The following is a 23,075-nucleotide window of genomic DNA, read 5'->3' on the forward strand; positions in this document are numbered from 1 at the left end:
TGTCACCATCTCCTTTCTGTTGTTTTTACATTGTATTTAAAATGAAATGTTAACAATTTGTCCTAGTTCTCCTCATCAAACCTTACCCTTGTTCCCTTTGGAGTCAGTCTGCAAACAGAGCTAATGGGTTGTGGTATAATAATAATAAATCTGCTATAGAATGAGATGCCACTTGTGAATTGAACACATTAATAGAAGCTAACAGTGGAGCTAATAAGGACCACAAGTCATAGACTTTGTAGTGAATCCCTAGACAAGCAAGCTGAGATGGCAATCTTGGTTTTTATTTCAAACTAAATAATACTAAAGCAGAGATCATGGATAAAGAATGACCACAGAGGTGTGGAGGACTTATTTTTGTTGTTAAAAGCAGATATAATCCAGTTTAATGTCACATGATGTCCTGTAGTGTCCTTTCTCTTAATCCAGTCCACCAGAAAACCCAAGGGGTTACCAGATGAGCAAAGGAATAAGAAAGAAAGAAAACACAAATGTATGTTAAACTCTTTATTTTTTCTGATTTGTTTTTTCTTGTGAAATACTGGATACTTTCACTTCTTCAGGCCTCTTAAAATCCTTCAAATTAAACAACCCTAGAAGTTTAGTTTAACTGCCTACAACTCATGTGCACAATAAGGCCATAACCTGTCATGATGGATCAAGTAGACTTTGCTTTATTTTAAGGGGTCACAGGCCAAAAAGGTTGGGAAGCACTGTCAAAAGCTATTGACGAGGTGTTAGGGGTAGCCTTTGATGCCAAGTGTTATGGTGAAGAGGAAGGTGGAGAGTTAAACTCACTCACTTGAAGTTATGAATTAGGATGAGCACAAGGAGAAAAATGGCATGCAGCATTAGTCTGTCTTCCATCTTATGTCTTGTAGTTTCCCTTCGTTTGAGTCTGTGTGAACCTCTGTTGTTGTTCTGACTGTGAAAAAATATCTAGAAGAAAATCCACAGGAGCGACTGGAGCCTTGTGCAGCACCATTACCAGTACAAATTCTTTTGCGTTTATTCTATTTATCGATCAACATGGGTGATGCTTATTCTAGCCTCTCTCCAGTGTCTAATAAAAAAGCAATGCCATTCAACAAAGTAATGTTTGGAACGGAGCCTTGGAGACATGGTTTAGTAGTTACCACAGTGAGGCCTACACCCTTTTAGCTGCTGTGATGCCAATGAGACTAGATCACTGCGTTCCTCCTTGTTTTCTCAGAAGTGTTTATAGCACTGAGTTCTTGAAACAGGAGTGTCACTCAAGCTCTTTGGTACCAAGGCATACACTCTCAAATGTTAACATTAGTGGTGCTACTACCCACGTAAAGTTGTTTTATTATACTCACTTGTTTCCACAGTGAAGAAAACATGATTGTTGCTACATACACTGTTTTATTGGTTTGGCTCTGGTTTCAAAGAAATTATGAATGTTTTTATACCTACTGTGTAACAGCACTGTCAGTTTGAATATGCATCCCCCAGTGTTGTCTGCCATTACCACTTCTCTCATAAATCCAAAAGGTTTAAACACAGAGACTTGTTAACATGACAAATAGTACAACAGCATTATGCAATAGATGACTCCTTTTTAGTTGGAATGTTTGTTGTGAATATAAATTTGGAGATTTTTATTTGGTTTAGTATTCATTTTACCCTGTTTCACCACTGTCTGTGCCATCTCAGTTGAGTATTTGTTTTACCTAATCGTGATCTTTTCACAAAACCTTTGCTAAAACTTTGCACAGTACTATACATAATGAAAAACAAGTGTCTAAAGACCTTCTGTACGATATTTAAGTTTGTCACATTCCTCACAGTAAAACCGCAGACATTTTGGATAAGGTACTGTAAGAATTGGCCAACACAGAAAAGGGAATGGGGTCAGCGTTGCTTCCAAGAGCTACGCTGACCTCAGAGGTCGTCTGGCAGAAAACAGAAGAAGGCTTAAATCAAAGATAAGAAGTTTATCTGTTCCGCTAGTATAAATTCTACTCAGCATTATTGGATGATCAAAAAGGTCCTGAAATAGTGTTTGAAGTGTTAGAAGTTAAGACACTCACACACAAGCAGGATTTTGACTCAGAGATACCAGCTATGTATAGGGCAGATATATTATAGAGGAAGTGATGGGGTCCTGCAAATCTTTTTAAACAGTTCATTAACTGGAATGTAATTGGACTGTAAAAACAAAGATTAAGAAAAAAACGATACAAATGAAGAAATGAATCCTTCATTAAATCCTGTAGATCAAATTGTAATATATTTGTAAATAAATCATTTAAAACCAGTTCATGTACAAATTAATTTTTGCAGTTGTAAGTACAGTAGATAGCATGGTTTGACAGCTTGTGTGACTAATAGACTAAACGTGATAAAGTCAAATGTAGAAAGCAGTCTTGACTCTGGGAATACTCTGGAATCTGGGTGCGGAATCTTAATCATGTCCGTCTGTGTGTTAAGATGCTGGATGGGAATGGTCTGTTAAAGGCAAATACATCTCCCTTACACAGGCTATTTATTTTAGCTATGTGTGTGCCTGTCAGTCAGTCCACGGAGTGCAGTATATTATAGGAGGTGGGTGGAGTGTGAATTTTTTTCTTATGAGCCAAAGTGAAACTTTAAGAAAAAGACTTTTTCTCTCTCTCTCTCTCTCTTTCTGTCTCTCATCATTTTTACATACTTCTCTCACAGCTAAAAAAAGATGTTACAACTCACAACTGAGCGCGTATGTGTGTGTGTGTGTGTGTGTGTGTGTGAAGTACCTTAAAACAGTAGTGGACAGACACAGTAACAGAGCACAGTGCAGCTGCTTCGTTGAAACGTCTATCGAGCAGCTGTTACGCAAATGTCTCACTTTGTTAAGACTGCGGGTGCATGATTGAGATGCAGCGTGTTTTTATTGCGTCTGGCAGCAAAACTCTGAGGTCTGCTTAGTGTGTGTATATGCCTGTTTGAATTTTACACCTTGAGAGTGAGGACATTATTGGAAAGTGAGAACATATTTGGTTTGTCTTTACATCTTCAAAGTGCTGTGCGAGAGTTAAGACTTTGTTTTATGGTTAAGGTTAGAACTGGGTTTAGGTTAATGTAAGAAGGGTGGTTGTGATGGTTAAAGTTACGGGCAAGGAAGTGCTCTATTACAATGAGGTCCCTCACAAGAATAAAAGTTCAAACATGTATATGAGTGTCTCAGGAACAACGCCTTGATACGCATCCTGTTTTTGTTCAAATTCAACTATCCTTGAATCCCAGGCCTATTCTGTAATTGTACATTCGAGCACCAGGGAGAAGATACAGAAATGGGTCATGGAGCGAGAGGGAAGGAACAGAGACGGAGAGAGAGAGAGAGAAGGGAATGATTATGGCACCAGTGGTTTTGATTTTCCCCTTCACAGTCAAACAACCAAGTTGTTGACTCAAACACAGTCAACAAGTTGTCCCAAACTAGATGCAGCAGTTCCCTCGACACAGTTAGAGACAAAATCTGTTAACTACATCACTCTGTTTGATATGAAGCTTAAGCATCAGTGATATAATAACTCTTATTGACCATATTAAATATCCACAAATTAGTGAAAATTTATTACATTGTATTTTCAAATATGAACCATGACTGTTTCTGAAGAGTAGCATCTATTTTCATAAGTCAACCACCTCATTTAAATTATTTTCAATATTAGTATTCTCAATTTTCCCACATATTGTATCATAAAAGTCAGAGAGATAGTAACTGTTGCAAACAAAGCATAAGAGTTTGCTTTTTTATCATTGAGCAAGAGGGATGTGACTCCTCCGCACTAGTAGACAATGCAGAGGAGTCTTGTTTTATTCCCTATGATGAAATTGGGGTCAGAATTTGATGAAAGTTGATGAAATGATGCAACTCAACACTTTGGCTGGCCAAAAGGGGATGCTGGGACTATCTGTCAAAACATGGTTGTTACTGATTGTCCCAGGGCGGTGTATATATTTTCATATTTTACTGAATTTAGCTTCTGTTGATGTCAGTCGTGTCCTTATTAAATGTGGTCACTTCACAGTTGTTGGTTTGTCACTTTCAGAAACGCTCAGACCTCAGTGACAGGAGAGGAAGGAAGTAGAGGTGAAGGAATACAGGCAGAAGAGAGAGGGAGGGAGGGAGGGAACAACACTTTTCACAGCGAGAAACACAGTGTGGGAAAAGAGGGAGAGAGAGCGACTGAGAGAAATACAACGAAAGGTTGATAAAGGGAGGAATAAAAAAGAAAGAGTCACAGACAGACAGAAAAGGAGATCAGACAGGTGTTGACAACAGAGTCAGTAGGTAGCCAGTTGCCCTCTGGCTCTTCATCACTGAAGCCAAGGACATGGGGTGACATCACCTAAGGCTGACAGTTTTTCTGGCACTAACACAAGTAGCCTTTTAGTGAGCTGCCCTTCTGGATTTTGTGTGTGAGTGTGTGTCTTCTCGTCTGCCAGTCGGTGAAATATTGCCCCATCTGTGCTGTAACTTTGCTCCAGGAGAGCCTGTCAACCCACAGCTAGAAAGTTATCACTTACTCGCAAATGAATCCACCATTTATTCTGCACACTAAAGGAAGTTCCTTCCTCCAGACTAGAGAAATATAAACCTTTGTCCATCTTTCCATGTCCTTTCATCTGCTGTTGTTGTGTGTATGTGACAGCGGTGCATTACAATGACAACGTTTACATGCACAAAATATTCTGGTTTTTGCCTTTATTCTGTAAAAAGACAATATTCCTATGAAGCTGTTTACATGGCCAATGAAAGTGAATGTTCCACTAATATTCCCCTTTACATGCAAGCCATGCTTGTGCCATTTTGCTTCTTTGCATCAAAATAAAATTGTTTTCAACTGGTGACGCATATCCAAAAACCTGTTTATCCAAGTCTCTCAAAATGTTTAAAGGTAGGTGAGTTTGTCCTTCCGACCAGAAATATGGGCTTATCTTTTGGACATGCATCTGTCTCCCAGCTTTGCAAACTGTTGGCTAGTTGGTTTGTTTACAACACACAGAGCTGACTGTAAACAGGCAAGAGGGCCGTGTGACGCAAACTGCGGTAAAAACCCCCAGTTGAGACACATATCCCGAATGTGCTGTATACATGTACACAGAATGCTCCTAAAACCAGAATAATATCAGCATATCCCACATGTCGGAAAATGCTACATTCAGAATAAGGCCTAATTTGGAATATTCAAATATGCTGTTTACATGACCCGTATCAAATTCAGAATATTGTCATATTCAGATTAATTGTGGAATATCAGTGTGCATGTCAATGTAGTCATTGAGACATGAGCATGTATCTCTTTGTCCAAATTGTGTGCGTGTGTGTGTGTGTGTGTGTGTGTGTGTGTGTGTGTGTGTGTGTGCATGCACGCAATCTGTTGCACAAAGACCAGCTTAGAAACCTAATTTCCAAATTATTATTCAAAGTCTTGTTACAGCTGGTGTCATTTTCTAAAGATGTGTCACACATTTACAGTATGTAGGCTAAATATGTTCATTAAAATGCACATTCAGGCACACCCTCAAAACTTATGTATATTTACTCCCAATACGGATTCATGGCTTCTAAAAACAAGCGTCTGTGTTGGGTGTGAGACATTTTATTTTTGCACAGTCATAGTCAGCACTGGAGGTCACCCACAGTAACAGGCAATCATGCACATACACAGACACAGCATCTGGAGCCGCAACAGTGATAGATTACAACCATCTGCCTGTCTCCCATGAACACCTGAATCTCTCTCTCTCTCTCTCTCTCTCTCTCTCTGTCTCACACTCTCTGTGTGTCTGCTTAAACCCAAACAATATGACAAGATAAAGAATAAACTTGAAGAGAATTTAATCTCCATTTTTTCAGGGGTTGAGAGATTCCCTAAAGTCTGATATCATCAATCCACTTTACTCCTTTCTTCGCTCTTTTTTGTTTGGTAATATGTGGAAATTGCATTTGTCTGCTTACCATATCCTGTGACGGTTTGATAGATTTCAACAGATTTGCTGATACTCAGATTAGAAGGTTTTTAAGTAAGCTTGGAGGACGAGTCCCCCTCCTTAAATGTTGTCTTCTATTTGGATTGGCCACAGCAGGTCAAAAGCCCTTGTGCTAATTTTGGCACAAGGGCTTGTTGTTGATGTCTTTAACAAGATGGATTACAAGAAGTGGAGATACTCGGACCAATGCAGTGACCCGGTCAAACCTGCTTTGATGGTCTATCCGAATAAGTCAACTCTCCTGCGGCAGCCTACGCTCCTTCATGACCCTCTTCTCGACAGGGTTAAATGCAGGAAGAGATATGGAGACAAAAAAAACAGGTTGCTCAATGTGGCTATAGCTGCTGTCAAAATGAAATATAAAAGTCAGTATGAGTTGTTACTACAATTGTAAAGAGAGAGAGAACCAGAGAGTCATATTTGATACAGATGTTAAGGGTGTTTTATTTTACATTTATTGTTTTGCAGAGGCACAGTAGCTAAGGTATTCTTTCTGAAAACTCCTTATCTAGTTGACTTACTGAATGGATGTTATCACTCTTCCAGAAATCCTCATTTCCACTATCAAGAGATTATAAACCCATTTAAGATAAGCTACAATAAGAGAGGAAATGTCTGTTTCTCTCAACTTTTTGTCTTGTTGCTCTTTGCTGATACTTTGATTTGATAAACGTCTACAGTCTTATAGGTCTATTGTGTACTGTAGGTTTGTCATGAGACACATGATTACTCTTTACAGTTTTTCAGAAGTGCACAGAGTCTGTTCTGAAGCAGAAAGCAGCCACTGCTGAATGAAAACAACACATCTCTGAGTCTATAAATGGTGTGAATTTCAGTGAATCACAGTGTGAGTTTGCATATAAATTCTTTCACTACATAAAGTTGTTCCACCATCAGAAATAGACTTTTCCATAGAGGCACTTTTCTTTGAAAAAAAACTCATCTCCATACCTGACAAAACATATCTAGTTTCGTTGACGAGCGCTTTTTTTTCATATCTGAAATATCTTCACATGATGTTGGGCCGCCGCAGGCTTGACAAACCACTAATGTTTCATGTCACATTGCTTTTGAACTGCTTTAAAAGAATGTGACACCATTACTCCACAGAAAACGTCTTAATGTGTTATTTTATTAATGATAGTGGTAGCTGTCTCAGGAACTGATTCAGAAAAGTTTATCCCCTGCTGATGTTAAACTCCTGTTCCTTAATGTTTCTCGACAGACTCTGCAACAGATTCTGAGGCTAAATGAACTTTAAAATCTTAAGAGGAAGTTCCTGTTGACGGCTAAATTAAAATTGCATCAACAAATCAACCGAGTGGAAAAGGTCTCAGCTAGCTTTTACCTTCTGAACATATATTTGCTGATTCTGAACTAGACTTGTGTAAATAAGTTGGTGTTAATGCTTTATTCATATGAAATGCAATCGGCCCATGTATGGCTGCTATTTTCACATGTTCCTGCAGTGTCATGTTCAACAGTGATTCAATTTGCTCCAAGTCCAGTTCAAATTCACCCTTAAAGGTACCTTGTGGTGTTTTGCTTTTACCACTATGGATGTTCTCAGCTAACAATAACTTTAGATGGAGATGCTGGGGATTGAACCCAGGACCTTATACATGCGAAGCATACGCTCTACCACTGAGCTACATCCCCCTTTACTGTCACTGCACTTACAGCTACATGGCGCTCAGGTGGCACCCTAGGCACCATCCCTACCCCCCTCACACCACAAAAGCATTTATTTAGAATTAATTGATAAAATTATCCCATGAGCTCATCTCATCCTCTTGAACCTTTTAAATGCATAAACAGTTTAATGAGCTGAGAGTCCAAGCTGGACTCTCCTCTAAAAGATTAACATATCTGAAATGTTATTACTCTGAAATTTGTTTTTTTGTCAAACAACATCCCAAATGTATTGTACAAAATCCCAAATATGCTTTCGAGCAGATGATGTTGAATTTATATCTCAGGAGAGACTGGAACTCTGTGTCAGTGTGTTGAATACACACTTGATTAATTTCGCATTCATTCAGAGCACATTTACAAGTTCACAAAAAGTGCCTCTTCTGAAAATACTACGAGAAACACAAGTAGAACTAATCTACTGACAACACGGAGCATGCTTTTGCCTCCACAATTTGCATGTGTAATTAGCTTTTTTTTCTCTTTCTCTCTCTCCATCTCTGTATCAATCGGCTACGCTGCACTTCTTCAGCACCCCGACGCCCTTAGCGTTTGCCTACACTACAGCAGCATTAGAGAAACATTTTTCCAAAACCTTTAATAATTCATCCTAATTTCAGAGTAACCGAGTGAGTGGCACTTCATCCCGAACTGTGAGAACATTTGCAGATAGATGTTGAAAAGAGTTAAGTATCTGCAGCAGTTGTCATTGTGGTGGACGATGCATCATCTGACCATTTTCACCTTTTCCACAAACCCAAAAAACAACTGAAGTAATGTGTATGTGTTCAGTATATGTGACATCGCATGCCTTTTGTGTGCAACTGGGCATTATTTGTTGTTTTTGATTGGTTTTCTACATATTATTTAAATCTATGCAAATGAGTGTCTTTGTGTCTTTGTGTGTTCTTAACTCTTTTCTTTCTGTCAGAATTTGCCTCATAATAGGGCTCAGTATTATGAAAATCCATGTGACGCGTGCTTCTCAAAACTCCCTGTAAATCCCTCTCAAATGGCTTCCAGCATCTGTTTCCTCAGCATATTTCGACAAATATTCATTCAAACAGTTTTAGTATTCACTTCGATTTATCAGCTTTGTCAAGGCATTTATTTCATTCAAAAACATGGTTTGCAAAAGCTTCTCCAATTGACAACATAGTCATTCCATCCACATATATTAAGTCCCGAATCCAGGTTTTGAGTGGCAGTCTTTATCCTGTTCAAACACCATCCACAAAACCGTTTTGTGATTGCTGGTGGAGTCTGTCTATTACCCAGTCATTGATCTATCCTCCATCTTTCCTCCTACCTCACGTCAATAACCTCCTTTATTGCTTTTCTAGTTTAGCTCTGAGGTAAACATTATTTCCTCTCTCACACACACACACTCCAACACCAACTTGTTTGCCTTTGTTCTGAACTGAGGAAATAATACATGCAAAGTATGTCCTCTCACAATGAACTACATCCCTCCAATGTATCTTATTGTGTATCTTTAACGTAAACTTTGATAAGGACAGAAGCTTGAGAGAATAAGAGTTGGAGATGCTGGGGATTGATCCCAGGACCTCATACATGCGAAGCATGCGCTCTACCACTGAGCTACATCCCCTCCAAAAATCCTTTCCGTAGTGTGTATCTTAAACACAAACCATTATTTTAATGTAAAAAAGCTCTAAAGGAGAGTTACAAATGGAGATGCTGGGGATTGAACCAAGGACTTCATACACGTAAAGCACACACTCTTCCACTGAGATACATCCTCCTTTCTAAATGTTGCTGTACAGTATGTTACAAGATCAAACTGTCAGATTGCTGTCTTGCTGTATTTTGTGATAAATGAGCTGAAGAGCATAGTATACTGTTTCTTTTAGTATGTGCAAACCACAACAGCACTAAAGGAGCATTCCTTCCAAAACTTCACAATTCATCCTGATCTAATAATCTAAAAACTGAAAGAAAAAAGTGTCACTTTAACTCAGAACATTCACAGTTAGATTTTGAAAAGAACCTGAAGCAGATTTGAGCTACCTCTGATCCACACATTTCTGCTGGCATCCCACTATTATTATTTGGACTGTGTGCTTCTTCCTGACCTGTATGTGACTGTACACATGCAACAGGCTCACACTTGTTTGTACTTTACTTTTGAGAACATTATACAGGTTCACATTCTTTCACTGACTTGGTTTTCACTTGCTCCTCTTGTTCATATCGGCCATAACAAGATCTCTTTCTAACATGCCCCCAATGTAAGAGGTGAGAGACAATATCCTCAGCTCTCATTCTGTGCAAAAATATATTTCATAGTTTATTTGAAGCTAATATGAGGCGTCAGGAATCTGAGTAAGTCAAATCAAGTGAGTATCATCCAAAGTTACAACCTTTTTAGTAGAAAAATCACCCTTTCTGTGCTGAGCTGCAGTGGAGGGATAGTAACACAAAGAGGGAATTTAGTACTAAAAATTCTGCCACTTTGGAAGACACCCACTTTATGGTTCTACCTCACACTGCTGAAGCCGGATATTATCTTCAGCTGAACTTTGTAATGTATTTTTGCACAGACCGAGTACTGTGGATTTTCCTCCCATCTCCTACCCATTTGGAAGGGATGTCTTAATAAGCAGTATTAATATAACATAATATAACATTAATATAACATTAGGAATGACTAGTGCAGTGCCCTTTCAAAATGTGCCCCTGCTGCACTCCGACACAGAGCTCAGCAGCTCACTGTTCGCTTGTTTATTCAAAGCTTATTAATATTAAACGTATTGTGTATCCAAATTACACCAAAAGAACGTCTGTCTCTGCAGTGAGTCACCTGTTGAGTGTTTGATGGTTATTTATTTGTGCTTAAGAACGTAACTCCTATGAAACAACAACGGCTTTTTCTCTCAGAGAAAACTTTCCAGCCTGTGTCTCTGTCGCTGACTCGTGCTCTCAGCTCAGTCACCCTCTCTCTCTCTCTTTTTGTTGTGTCTTTTTAAAATGAGTCAGGAAACCCACAACAAAGCCTAACTTTTAACGTATCAAACGAAGAGAGATGTCGTCCCCTCCTCTCCCCTCAGAATTTAAGTTTATTAATATTAATCATTCCACATGTCCAAATTGCACCAAATTCGACACAGTACTCCCTTTGTTCCCCAGCAATGCATCCGCCAAGTGTGAAGTCGATCGGATGAACGGTTTGAAAGAAAACTGAATAGTAGGTTATCATTTGATGTATTTCTTGAATATATCATAAATATTTCAGATAGTGTTTAAGTTCAGTTTAGTGTTAGTTTGTGTTTCACACATGTTCTAAATTCCTCTGTGCTATGTCTATACTAAACTTAGTTCTTTGTTGTGTAAGATGAGGTATTTGTGTGTTTAACAGTTAAGTTTATTCTGTTGTACTTTAACCTGAGCCAGTGATAAGATAAACTATAGTTATGTAGATTTTTATGTTTAAATCTGATAAGCTTTTAGAGGATAGTGTGGTTTTTCCTTAATTTAATAAAGTAGTAATGTTATTTTTTTGATGCTACTTGGTGCATGCTTATGTACTGTCATATGTGGTCGTGAAGAAAGACTGTTCCGAGGTTAGTTGAACTTTTGACTTGTGTTTCTATCTGAGGGTTGGTTGCTGACTTGTAAGGTTAGTAAACAGATGTCTTAAATTCTGTTCAAGTAGTATTTAAGGGACTGGTTAAGTGCCAATTTTTCAGACAAAGAAAAGATAGCTAGGTGGTATGAATCTTTGTCTCCAGAACTATGATGCATTATACTTCTGATTGTATTGTTTGATTACATTATTTCATAACCTAACAATGCTCTCTTTGTGTGTTTCATATTCATCTGGGCATCTGACTGTTGTTGTGGGAACCTGTCCTTTAAATTCATACCTTACAATTTTTCTTGATTGCTTACACACTATAACCGTGGATGTATTAACTAAACATCTCAAACCATGACGTCACCTACCAAAAGACAGACCCATTTCCCAAAAATATAAACACTATTTCCCTGTTTATGCTCATTTAGAAAGCACTGGCATTTAATGTCATAAACTCAGGTCATCACAGCTGGAACCCAATTAACACATAAATCCTCAGGTGGAAAAACTAAGGGCCAAATCCAAAAAAGGATTGCGTGGCTTTTGCGGCCGCTAAACCTGGGCAAATGAGACAAATAGATAGCGTGTAATTCACAAAGCACCTGCAAAGAGCGAAATGCACTGCAAACTGCACTGCCAAGCAAATAGCTTCATGGTGCACCTGTGCCATTTACATGTATGTAAATTGGGTAATATTCATACATTCTACACAAAATTGGCCCCTTTCTATGCAAATTAACCTTGTTGCAAAAACAGTCTAATTCACAAAGACCAGCGCTAATTGCCACATGCAATTAGGGTGGAGTTATTAGCGTCTTCAGATAGTTGGTGTTAACTGCACACACACTCACTCCTCACTCACTCTCTCTCTCTGTCTCTTTCTCTTCAAATCTTCAAGCTTGGGAGGCTTGAAGATTTGATATTGAATGATATTAGAGGCAAAATCTACAGTCAGACATTGGGGTGGAGGGTGGGGGGGATCAAGTGGGGCTGTGGGCTTATCTCGGATTTAAAAATAAAAAGAACATCGCTGACCAAGCTCAGGATTCATCCATACAGTGAGGGGCTGCTTTATTACAAACAGTTCCACTGTTTAAACCTGGAATGTGTGTGTAACAGCTGACCTGTAGGTGTGTAGCAAAATGCGGAACATTACAGTAATTACTGTCAGATCCTGAGTGATCCGGTGTTAATGAAGTTACCGTTGCTGTGCCGCGTGCGTGAATGCACACAGCCTCTTTTACAGTTTGGAGACGCACTTATCGTTTCAGCTGCTGTGTGATGCTGCAGCCAACTGAGGGCAAAAAACACAACATCAGTATTGATATTTCTTCGAAATCCCAGTGTCAGACCTGCCTGAGTCACATTAATAGCTGTATTTTGACATTTGACATTTCAGTAGATTGTTATAGATACGAAATACTAGAGAAGTAAAAGAAGCAAAATACATGAAAGTTGGTTTGTCATTGTGCTCTGTGTGTGCGCACCTCTGTTAATTAATGACATGCAATTTGAGGCTTTTGTGCTCTCCGCAGTTTTCATTACGGACCAATCTGTGTGCTGAAATGTGGAGAAAAGCCTGAAACACTGGAAACAGCTCTGCTCACTCAAACAGATGCAAAACAGGGGCGAGTTACACTCAACTGCAAAACTTTATGGGTGAGTTTGCGCTGCGATATCATCAGTGCAAAACCTTTTGTGAACAGGACATTAAAACGGGGCAGGTTGCGGGTGCAAATGTTGCGCAATACACAGCGCTATCAGCGGGCATAATCCATTCTTTGTGGATTTGGCCCGAAGAGTCAAAGTTGTTCACACACCAATCAGAACCTCAGGATAGATAGATAAAGGGCCACGAGTCAGTGGATCCACAAAGACCTGAGGCAGATTAAATGTGATTTCTTTTTTTATGTACAAACTGTTTTTATTTTCATTAGTTTATATTGGTAAATACATGGAAATGATTTTATTTACTATATTCTATGTTTTTATAAGTTGCATATTTTTACAGTACATTTACTTTTTCACTCACTTTCAGTTTATTTCACTACAGTACATTGAGGAATCAAAATGTCTTTATATTGTGTTAATTATGTAAAGAGGTTGCTCTGGGGGAAAACCATAAGTGCCATTATTCATTGCAGTAACTGTACTTACAGTAGTGTTTTGAATTGATCTCACCAGTGTGTAAAGTCTGGTTTAGGCGTAAAATAACACATAGTTTTGAGTTGTGAGTTTGGTTTTGACGTGATTTGTGAAAATGAGAGTGTTATGCATTTGTGTTTCGAGTTTTGGTGAAATGGTGCCTAATTTCAAGAAACGTATCTTGGCAGGCGAAAAAAAACTGTTAAGTTAAAAAGTAGCTAGTTTAGCCATAACGTCAGCATAGATGGTTGCTGCTGTAATTTAATCTCAAAACTAAAAGCTGCACATCTTTCTCCTGTACTGTCCTAGACTTTACTACCTGAGAACAGTAATTGCATCACACATTTTATCACTGTATTGTGCTTAAATGGGAAAAACTGAGAAATGAATTCGCCTTTAACCTTCCAAAATCATTGGAAGTTCATCAAGTTCAGTGCTGCAGCAGCATTTACTTAAATCATGCTGAGAAATAAAGATTGCAATGTCAATGTAATATAATAGAGAGTACTTTATACTGCTGCTGATTTTTATTTTTTCATTTCATCTTACATGTTGTGTGTGTGGGAAGTATTGGATGATGGCTGATTATAGGGGAAACAAATCAGGGGATGTAATACAAAATGAATTCCGTATTTAATAGCAGCAATAAGAATAGTAAGGATTGCTGTGCTTAATTGGTCTTGTAACATCATTACTAAGATTAAAACATTAGCTCATAAAACCACATGACAGTGCATGCTATTTCTGTGTTCTTTTTATCTAAGACCTTTTAAGCTAAAGGTAGAAGCAGTCTAAAAGCAGACTCATATCTTGGACAAATAGCTCATACAAACTGACACTCCATCAGCAATTTCTGGATCCCTCTTTCAATAGAAAAGGATTATGGCCCATTATATCTCCCCTAATCCTCTCTCTCTCTCTCTCTCTCTCTCTCTCTCTCTCATCTATCTCTATCTCTCTCTCTTCATTTTCTTCTTCTCTTCTCAAACTGTCCACATTGCTTGCTCAGTGTTTTACCCTCCAGATTGTTCTTTTCTTCTCTTGTCTGCCTGTCTGTCCAGTTTGTACCAGAGATAAGTAGCCAGATGACAGTTGTTGTGGTTAAGACTGAAACAGCAGAGATACTGTGAGTGTGTGTGTGTGTGTGTGTGTGTGTGTGTGTGTGTGTGTGTGTGTGTGTGTGTGTGTGTGTGTGTGGTCCAGATATCATGTTGTGGGGACATAAATCTGTTTACACAGTCATTTTGTGAGGACTCGCCTTAACGTTAGTTTAGGGTTATGTTAAGGTTAGTTGAGGCGTGTGTGTGTGTGTGTGTGTGTGTGTGTGTGTGGTCCCTACAGGAGTAATTTTACCATATAACTTAAACTTTTCTTTTAATCATGCTCTGCTTCACAGGATCTGCCTTGCTCCATCAAAACGTAAAAGAGAGATGAGAGGACTTTTTCCTCTTTCCCTTTCTTCTCTCTCCGGCTAATTAATTACTTTCTCCACCTCCTTCTTTTTCCTTTCTTCCTATGTGTCTCTTGTTAGGAGGAGGAGGAGAAGGAGAAATTATCTGCTAAGTTTTTGTCTCCCACTTTCTCTCCTCCCTCTTACTTATCAGACTTTCTGTGAAGTATCCCATTTCCTCTCTTCTTTTATCTTGTTCTTACTTTATCTCCCTTGTATTACCATAGATTCATAATGTATTAACCTAGATTTATTGTACTCCTCTGCTAAAACCACTTGTGATTTTTCTAGAAGTGGATATGCTTAGATTAAAACTAAGCTTTGTTTAATAAAATGGCTATTATATTAATCTGCAACTGTGAAAGGTAGGCTGCCAGGAACTTTGTATCCATAAAATAAAACTTTTTATGTTGCCAAAATCTTTGAAACATCATGCACGAATGAAATTACGTTATGTCTAACAACCTAAAACAATGTCTGTTTTACTCTAAACACTCTACATCCATTCACTATTCAACATATATGTAGCCAAGCTTGTGGGTGTTCTGTATTGTGTAATCATATTAACTGTTACACTGCCTGCAGTACGTACTGTTTGCCTTTTCATCCTTGTGACTGCCACCTTGAATAAGTAATGCTCTTTTTGTTTAGTGTTTTCCTTCTCCTTATTTGCCTCCTCCGGAACACTTAAGCTATTTCCACACCCCACACAGTTGCACTTGGATCAGCATACATCCCACAAATCCACTTTGAGTCGCAAGAATAATGACTCTGAACATTTATGTCCCTTGAGCAGAGGATTATAATCCACTGGCCCACAGCCAAGAATTATAAAAGGGTAAGCCAAGTCTTCATCCTGAGGCCTCACAATGAGACATATTTCTTGTATAACATTACAATAATAATGTGAAACGTCATTGATCCCCAGAGGCAACTTGTCAGCACACTTGCCCTTCTCTCAATGGGGAGTTCAGACCTACATAGCAGCAAATCCTAGCAGAGCAGAAGAGGAATAACTTCTGCATTTTATTTAGCTGTTCAGTTCCAACAATAACAGTTTAGCTAGATAGCTACCAACTATCCATAAAGTAACACAAACACATGGATGCATTATATTTATTTATACTGACCTGTAAACAGCTTTTTCACCCATGCATATCATTTAACGGTTGTACTGATCAGGGATCAGATAAATGCTACTACAGCTCGGTGCGCCTTCTGTATGATTGTATGAGTTAAAGTGGCTAAAGACGCTTTCTTCCTGTCACATTAATGTGAGTAAAAGTGACAAGAAATAAAGATTCCATGTGTGTCTTGGAGAGACGGATGTATTTAAACCTTTTCAACATCCGGCCAGAATGGAATGTCGATTTTATGTCTCGATTGCTTTTTAGACACATTTACACTTAGCTTGTTTATGTTTGATAGCTATCCAATCTGTCCAAGATGCTTGAAGTGTAAGTAGGGTCTAGGTGAAGGACAGTCTCCCTGCAACCTGTCCCCAAATGAGACTGAAGTCTCATCTGTAGAATTTCAAACTTGTCCAAAAAGTCAAATTTGGTTTATTAGCTAGAAAAAGATTTCATGAAACTCACTGTGCAAACTTAGTATTTCCTCTTCAGTATATCTTAAGATTTTGATGCATTTGTAATTTCAGCATTTTGAACACCCTGGGAGTAAGTAGAGGATGTTTTTATGATCTGCTTAGAACAAGTCTTGTGCTGCTACCTCCAGTATAAACTCAACTCCAGTAGGATGTTAATAAACACCATTCCTACATTTTTGTGGCCTTGGTTCTGCGTAAAAACAACTTTCCACCCTCTCTTTCTCTCACCCTCAGCTAGTATTACAACCACACACCTGCAGTGATTCAACCCCGGGCCGCCCTTCTCCCTGTCAGGCTCCGTCTCTCTGTTTCTGTTTCTCTTTATCTTTGTCATTCAGTTAATTTTTCCATCATAGTCAGCTAGTTCAGGTTTAGTGTGCAGTCGATAAAAGTGCACAGAGGTACTCAGGAGGAAACCCCACCCAGTCACACACACCCAACAACTACTACAACTACTGCATAACATTCACACAGACACTACACACGCTCAGATAAATTGGCCACAAAGTCAGTCACAAGAAGTTCATATCTTCTGCTGGCATCATTGTTTCATGTATTTGTCCATAAATATGGTTTAACAAGATTGATAACGAAGATGCATGACAATCAGGAGTGCGTGTTTTTCATCCTGCCACACACACACATGGTGCCAAGGTCAGGCTGTTCACACCTCTGTGTGACGTTAGCAGAGCAGCAGGTGGCTGTACAGATGGATACTGGTATCAGTCTTCACACCAGGATATGGAACCTATTAGTCCCACACTGAGAGATGGCTGGTTGCTACGCATCATGCAAACACTCACTTTTTAAAATCTAAACCCACCTAAAGTCTTGTTTGTCAGCCAATCCATCTAAAATCTTTTCATCTTTTTTAATACCACTGTTCATTCATTATCAGATCTACAGTATAGCCTGACAGACATATTCATAAAGGAAGACTTAGAACAAAGCAGTTGATCTGTAAATATTATGAGGTGGGGTCTCATAGGATTTCCTGTTGTTGCAACTTGCAGCCAAAAGAGGTTTTAATTATCCCTCCCTCTCGCTCTTTTTTTTTTTATTTTGTTCATTTGTCTTTATGATCTGTGCAGAATAAGGGTTGATAAAGGAAAAGCAAGGTGAACAAAGAAAACTGGTTCACAGCTATTAAACACTCAGAGGGTGCTGTTACACTCCATTCTCTGACATCCTGCTGTCTGCCACCACCCTGCTCCTTCAATCATATCCCTCTTCTGTTTGGAAAAAATTGGAGTTTGAAGAGTGTAACACTAGATACATTTGATGGACAATTGAAGGCAAAGTCTAACAATTATTTACATCATCGAAATCAATCTTTTCTTGATTAAATCATTAATTGTTTAATCTGTGCATCAAAAATGGGAAAATGGCCATTAGAATTCCACAAAGGCCGAGGTGTCTTCAGATTTCTTGTTTTATCTGGTTTTATGTGGTCGACTAATGAATCTCCTGAAAAAGCAGGGCTGGCCTGAGATCAAACAGGGAACTCAAAACCCATTTTAGCATCTATCCTGCTGCTGTACCATTGAGCAAGACCATCATGACAGGCCTCATGGCTTCTGTTTTGTAGCTGATCTGACTTCTGATCACCCTGTCAAGGATGACAAGATATAGAATTTCCTCATATTAGCATAAAGGTTTTCAGCTGCATATCTTAACTCAGTGCTATACTCCAACTCTTAAACCCAAATATATAAGAAATATGCCAAATGCTGTCATTCCAGTGCCAAAAAGTGAACCTGCTAGGATTGTCTTATCATCACAAAACAGCAATTAAATTTGTCCTTGCAAATTTCTAATTCCTGTTTCATTTGCCTAAGGTCTTAACAAGTACCAAAATGAGTCTGCACTCTTCAGTTTGGTATCTAACATCAGATAATCCCTTCCAAACTCTCATTTCTTCTGTAATGACACACTTTCTCTTCTCACCATTTTGTTTCTCTCAGACTTCTTCCAACACTGTTTTCACCTCATCTCCTCTCTTTTAGTTTCACTCTATTTCTCAAGTCACCATTTATAAGAGGTCAAAATTACTGCTCCCACTCCTCATCTCTCCTCCTGTCTTCTTTATCTGTGTTTTGGCATACACAGATAGACCGTGTATCCTGCTCTCTCTCATCTTGGCCTTAAGGAAAACAAGGTTATTCTTCCCTTCCTCTCTTGAGAGGTTTGCTATTTTGCTATCGCCTCTCCAATCTCTCAGCTGTGCTCTCATCTCATCTGTCCATCCTCTTTTAAAGGCCAGCTCTGCCACATATCACCCTCCCTATTCTCATTCATCTTTCCTTTCTGTCTTCTTCTACTTGAATTTGCATGTGCACTTTTTTGGTTTGAGGACGTTGCATGACATTAGAGACAGTGAAGCCTCTTCAAAAACATTTTGTACCAAAAATGAGTGGGAGTCACTTTGAGATTGATAATACCTTCCTTGGAAATGGACTTTTTGGAGTCATAATTGTTTAATTCCATAAAAGCGATCCTGGTCAGAATCCCAAAAAACCCCAAGTTGTCTGTTATTTTTCTTTATCTCTCCTGGTTTCCTCTCCCTCTGTCTAACCCTGTGCAACCCCTGAATACCAACTGAAGAGCTTTTCTCATCCTGCATCCTCTTGTCTTTTTCAAGTGCTTCAAAGAAGTTGTCCAGCTGCCACCCTCTCTGAATCTCTGTGTCCTTCTCATCTATCCAGCACTCTCCTATTTCCAGATTCTACTTGAAACCATGCAGTTGATCTCTTGCCATCACTTTATTTCTCCTTGCCTGTTGGTCATGCTCACTGTAACGTGATTTATTTGAACTAGAAGTGAAGAGCAACTCATCCTCTCCAACATCTCCAGGTTTACATGATTAGTTTGATATTAGTTTAGTGTCTTATTAGCCCCACAATGTGTGGTGGCAAACCTGATGCTCACTCATAAAAGGATGTCGCCTCTTTTTCGACCTTCTTTCAAGTATCTCTCCTTTTCTCTTCTTTTGTTTCTCCACCTCTAAGAAGACATGCAGATAACTCGTCCTCCTTGTCCTTCTCAAGTGTCCGTCTTCTTTAATTGCTTCCATGACCGCATGGCATCAACAGAAGTGACTGTGAGGCAATTAGGTCACACAGCCACTGGTGTGTTTCAGACTACATGATCAATGTCCCATTTGTCACAGTCTCAAACTACATCAATGAGCTATTCATCATTAACGCTCATGCAGACGTGCTGACAGACAAGGACAGAGTGTGCGTTGTCTTTGTCGCTTTGTACGTGAAATATGGATGTCAGAGGGAAATTCCACAGACAGACAATCATCAACACTTCCTTCATGTTTATGTACACTTTATGATGTTTGTGTCAGGGAAAGGCATTAGGTTGATATCACAGTGTTGCCTCACTCCTTAAATTGACACATTGGTGCCTTTATTTGTGTTAAGTAAGTTGTATTGTATTTATTGGGACAATGTACAGTTTTAAACATAAATGTTAACATTTGAGGCACTGCACCAGAGTTAGCTTTAAAGCTAATTTTCATCTGCAGTCCCTTTCAATTAAAACATATAATAGCACAAAGCAAAAAACACACAGGACATACTACACAAAATACAAAGCCACACACAACAGCATATCACATATACCCACAATGTCAACCAGAAATCAACAATGCAAGCATGTCAAACCAATAGCAAGATTATTTGAGAAGACCATGAGATCAAATCCAGACTCAGTGGCCACAGGGCTGAAAAGCCTTTAGCAGATTCTTCAACCTGGTTCTAAATGCACTGATTGAACTGCAGCTCTTCATATCATCAGGTAGGACATTCTACTGAGTTGTGGCTTTCACAGAAAAAGCTGACTGTCCAAATGCAGTGCGACGAAATGGTATGGTACAATCATGTATAGAGGATATTCTGGAGGATCTAATAGAACTTACTGAGTGAGAGTACACAAAGTCACCCAGTGGAGGAGGGGCCAAACCATTTAAAATTTTATAAACTAGGCACAAATTTGAGAATAATCTAAAATTCTCAAAGCTCAGTAAATTGTATTTCTCCAGTACCCTACAGTGATGGAAATGCATTGGCTTTTTGTTAATACCTGGTGAATTGAGATTCTAATAGCATAGGGTAGCACTTAGCTTTAATCATAAGTAAGGCAGTTATATAAACTTTTATTATATTATTTAACCAGCAAATCCTCCAAATGAAACAACCAAAAACATTGTTTGACCATGCACTTCACAACGACACATGGAGCGTTTTCTAATCTGGCACCTCTATCACCAGTAAACGTCAGGACAGCATCATTTGTCCGTGCTTTCCAAAACTGTTACAAATCACTGACAACACTATGTGGGTTAAAGTTACTACTTCCTTAAAGTTAGGCAACCTTCGTCATCATGGCTACCCTAATGATACCCACAGGATTAAGGTTAGGGGACGACGCAGTTACGGGCTTTTTTCACGGTTGGCAATGTGACACTCAAGGTTAGAAATGGGGAACAAACTGCAATCTCCTGTGGCAAAGTCCATTGTTGGGTTATAGCTTATCATACTCCTCCGACTGAGAAAATTTGTCAATAGACAGTTTATACTATATGCCATCTGAACTGCTGGTTATAAATACAGCAGCCACTAGATGGCATCTGTCACTCAAACGTAACAGTAGCGATAGTAGTAGTAGTAGCAATGAACTTTGTGACTATATCATAAACAATAGAACTGATGGCCAAACCTAAAAAAATAAAATCCTAGCTGTCGTAAACTGGGATTATCCTTCAATGAGAGTTCAGACCCCATACGTATCCACTGTATTGAACTATCACTGAGAAAGAAACCTCCAAAACAACTGTTATTTATCTGACCTCTGAGCTCACTGGAAAGGAAACAGACATTTTATACTATCATGAAAGTGTCATAATTTAGATGAAAAGCTAAAGTTATATATATATATAATATGGATGCAGTAATTAGGCCCTGAGGAGGCCTTAAAAGTAATGTTAACTCATCATTTTACTAAACTTCTGTCTGTGTCTTACTAATTGTTTTTCACAAAAGAATCATTTAAAACAGAACAAGGAATTCCAAACTATTCATGTTTTAATTAATCTTTCAGTAATATGGCCTACTTCAACATAGTCCTCCATTAACATGATTTTTCTAGAATAAGACAAACTAATCATTAGAAGCTTTGAAGAGAATTTCTACCATCACAGAGCACAGTGTCCATTATCTGTATCTGGTCAAGCTGATTCATATCTAAACGAATGAGTGAAAACAAGGTTGTAGAGTAAAGCTCTGCTTCCTCTCCTGGTTGTGCATTAGCTCCCTGCATCACTTTTTTCCCCCAAACAAGCTAATGTTACATTGGTTGATGGTCATGAGGATGATGCACTCATGCTAATGCACAGAGTAAAAGGAACCATTAAATGGCGTGGACCAGGGAGAGTGGAGGGTAGAGGAAGAAGAAATAGCCCAGGGACAGGCAATAAAACAGAGATTGGGAGGGAGGAGATCCATAGAGTGTGAGTTGAAGGAAGCAAGGAATGTTGTAGTGAGAGATTTATATATAATCATATTATTTCAGTTACCAACTTGCAAAGCAAAAATGATTGCCCACCTGGTCATAGAGACACCATGGCTGTAGCCAATTAGGTAGATGTCCGCCTTGTAGAACTAACTAACACATATATCTTTTGAATTATTTTGAATGCAACCATTGCAGCATAAACTACTTTACAGAATTTATATTGTTCAGTTCATGTTTGGCGTCTCTGCTGCCTCACTTAAGTGACAAGTTAACCGGTTAGCCTGTATTTGAATCACCTACATTTCAATTTGTTCAGTGATTTGAAGCGAAACAAAATGGCAGTTCAATCTTATTATCAGGCTAACAGGTGACTTCAGATTCGTTGTGGTCATAATGTTTCTGTAAGGCAGCAATGTTTCTTTTCCTCCATTTTGTGTTAACAAAGACAACAAGTCTAGTTTTGTGAGAGTTCAGCGGGACATGCAAAGGGTCTGACTGCACAGTACATTTTATTAACACACCTGCTGGAGTGCAAGGCTTGGCTTGATGAGCTTATGCACTGATTTTTTAATTACAACAGACCACTAAAGGTTACTTTTATCCCTCATTCAGAGGGTATTCAAATAAAAATCTCTTTGTGTGAGAAATAACCTGACCTTCTCTGAAGGCACTTGCATCAATCATTTATTTAACAAAAAGAACAGAGATCTCTGGGGAAATTATAGCAAAACATTTTCATCTAATCGAGTAGTGTTTTGAGGTTATTTATGTGTGTGTGTGTGTGTGTGTGTGTGCGTGTGAGTGTGTGTGTGAAGGTGAATGACAAATATGATTGCCCTTGCCAAATTTCAACAGTGCAAGAGATTCAGTGGCACCTCTAGACTGTGAACTAATATTGAAATGGGTGTAGCACATTTTTCTTCAGCGTGGTTTAAACGTTATTCAACATCAGGAGATATAAATGAGTCATTTGGAGAGAAAAGAAACTCAGATAATTAGTGAACTTGAAACAAATAGAGATGTTAATGTGAAATGAAACAGGCATAATCAGGCTTTTTTTT

At 38.7% G+C, this 23,075-nt stretch overlaps 1 protein-coding gene and 2 non-coding genes across 9 annotated transcripts in view; 1 reads left to right on the plus strand and 2 right to left on the minus strand.

The window, feature by feature from the left end:
* m1ap (meiosis 1 associated protein) overlaps nt 1-23,075 on the plus strand; it is a 44,726-nt gene that overhangs the window by 10,453 nt on the left and 11,198 nt on the right. The gene's annotated exons all lie outside the window — the stretch shown is intronic.
* Nucleotides 7,588-7,659, minus strand: trnaa-cgc (transfer RNA alanine (anticodon CGC)). The gene has a single exon. It is a non-coding gene; the product is annotated as a tRNA-Ala (tRNA).
* On the minus strand, nt 9,233-9,304 carry trnaa-cgc (transfer RNA alanine (anticodon CGC)). The gene has a single exon. It is a non-coding gene; the product is annotated as a tRNA-Ala (tRNA).

This window comes from Thunnus thynnus, chromosome 22 (assembly GCF_963924715.1).
Source record: "Thunnus thynnus chromosome 22, fThuThy2.1, whole genome shotgun sequence".
NCBI classification, from domain to species: Eukaryota; Metazoa; Chordata; class Actinopteri; order Scombriformes; family Scombridae; genus Thunnus; species Thunnus thynnus.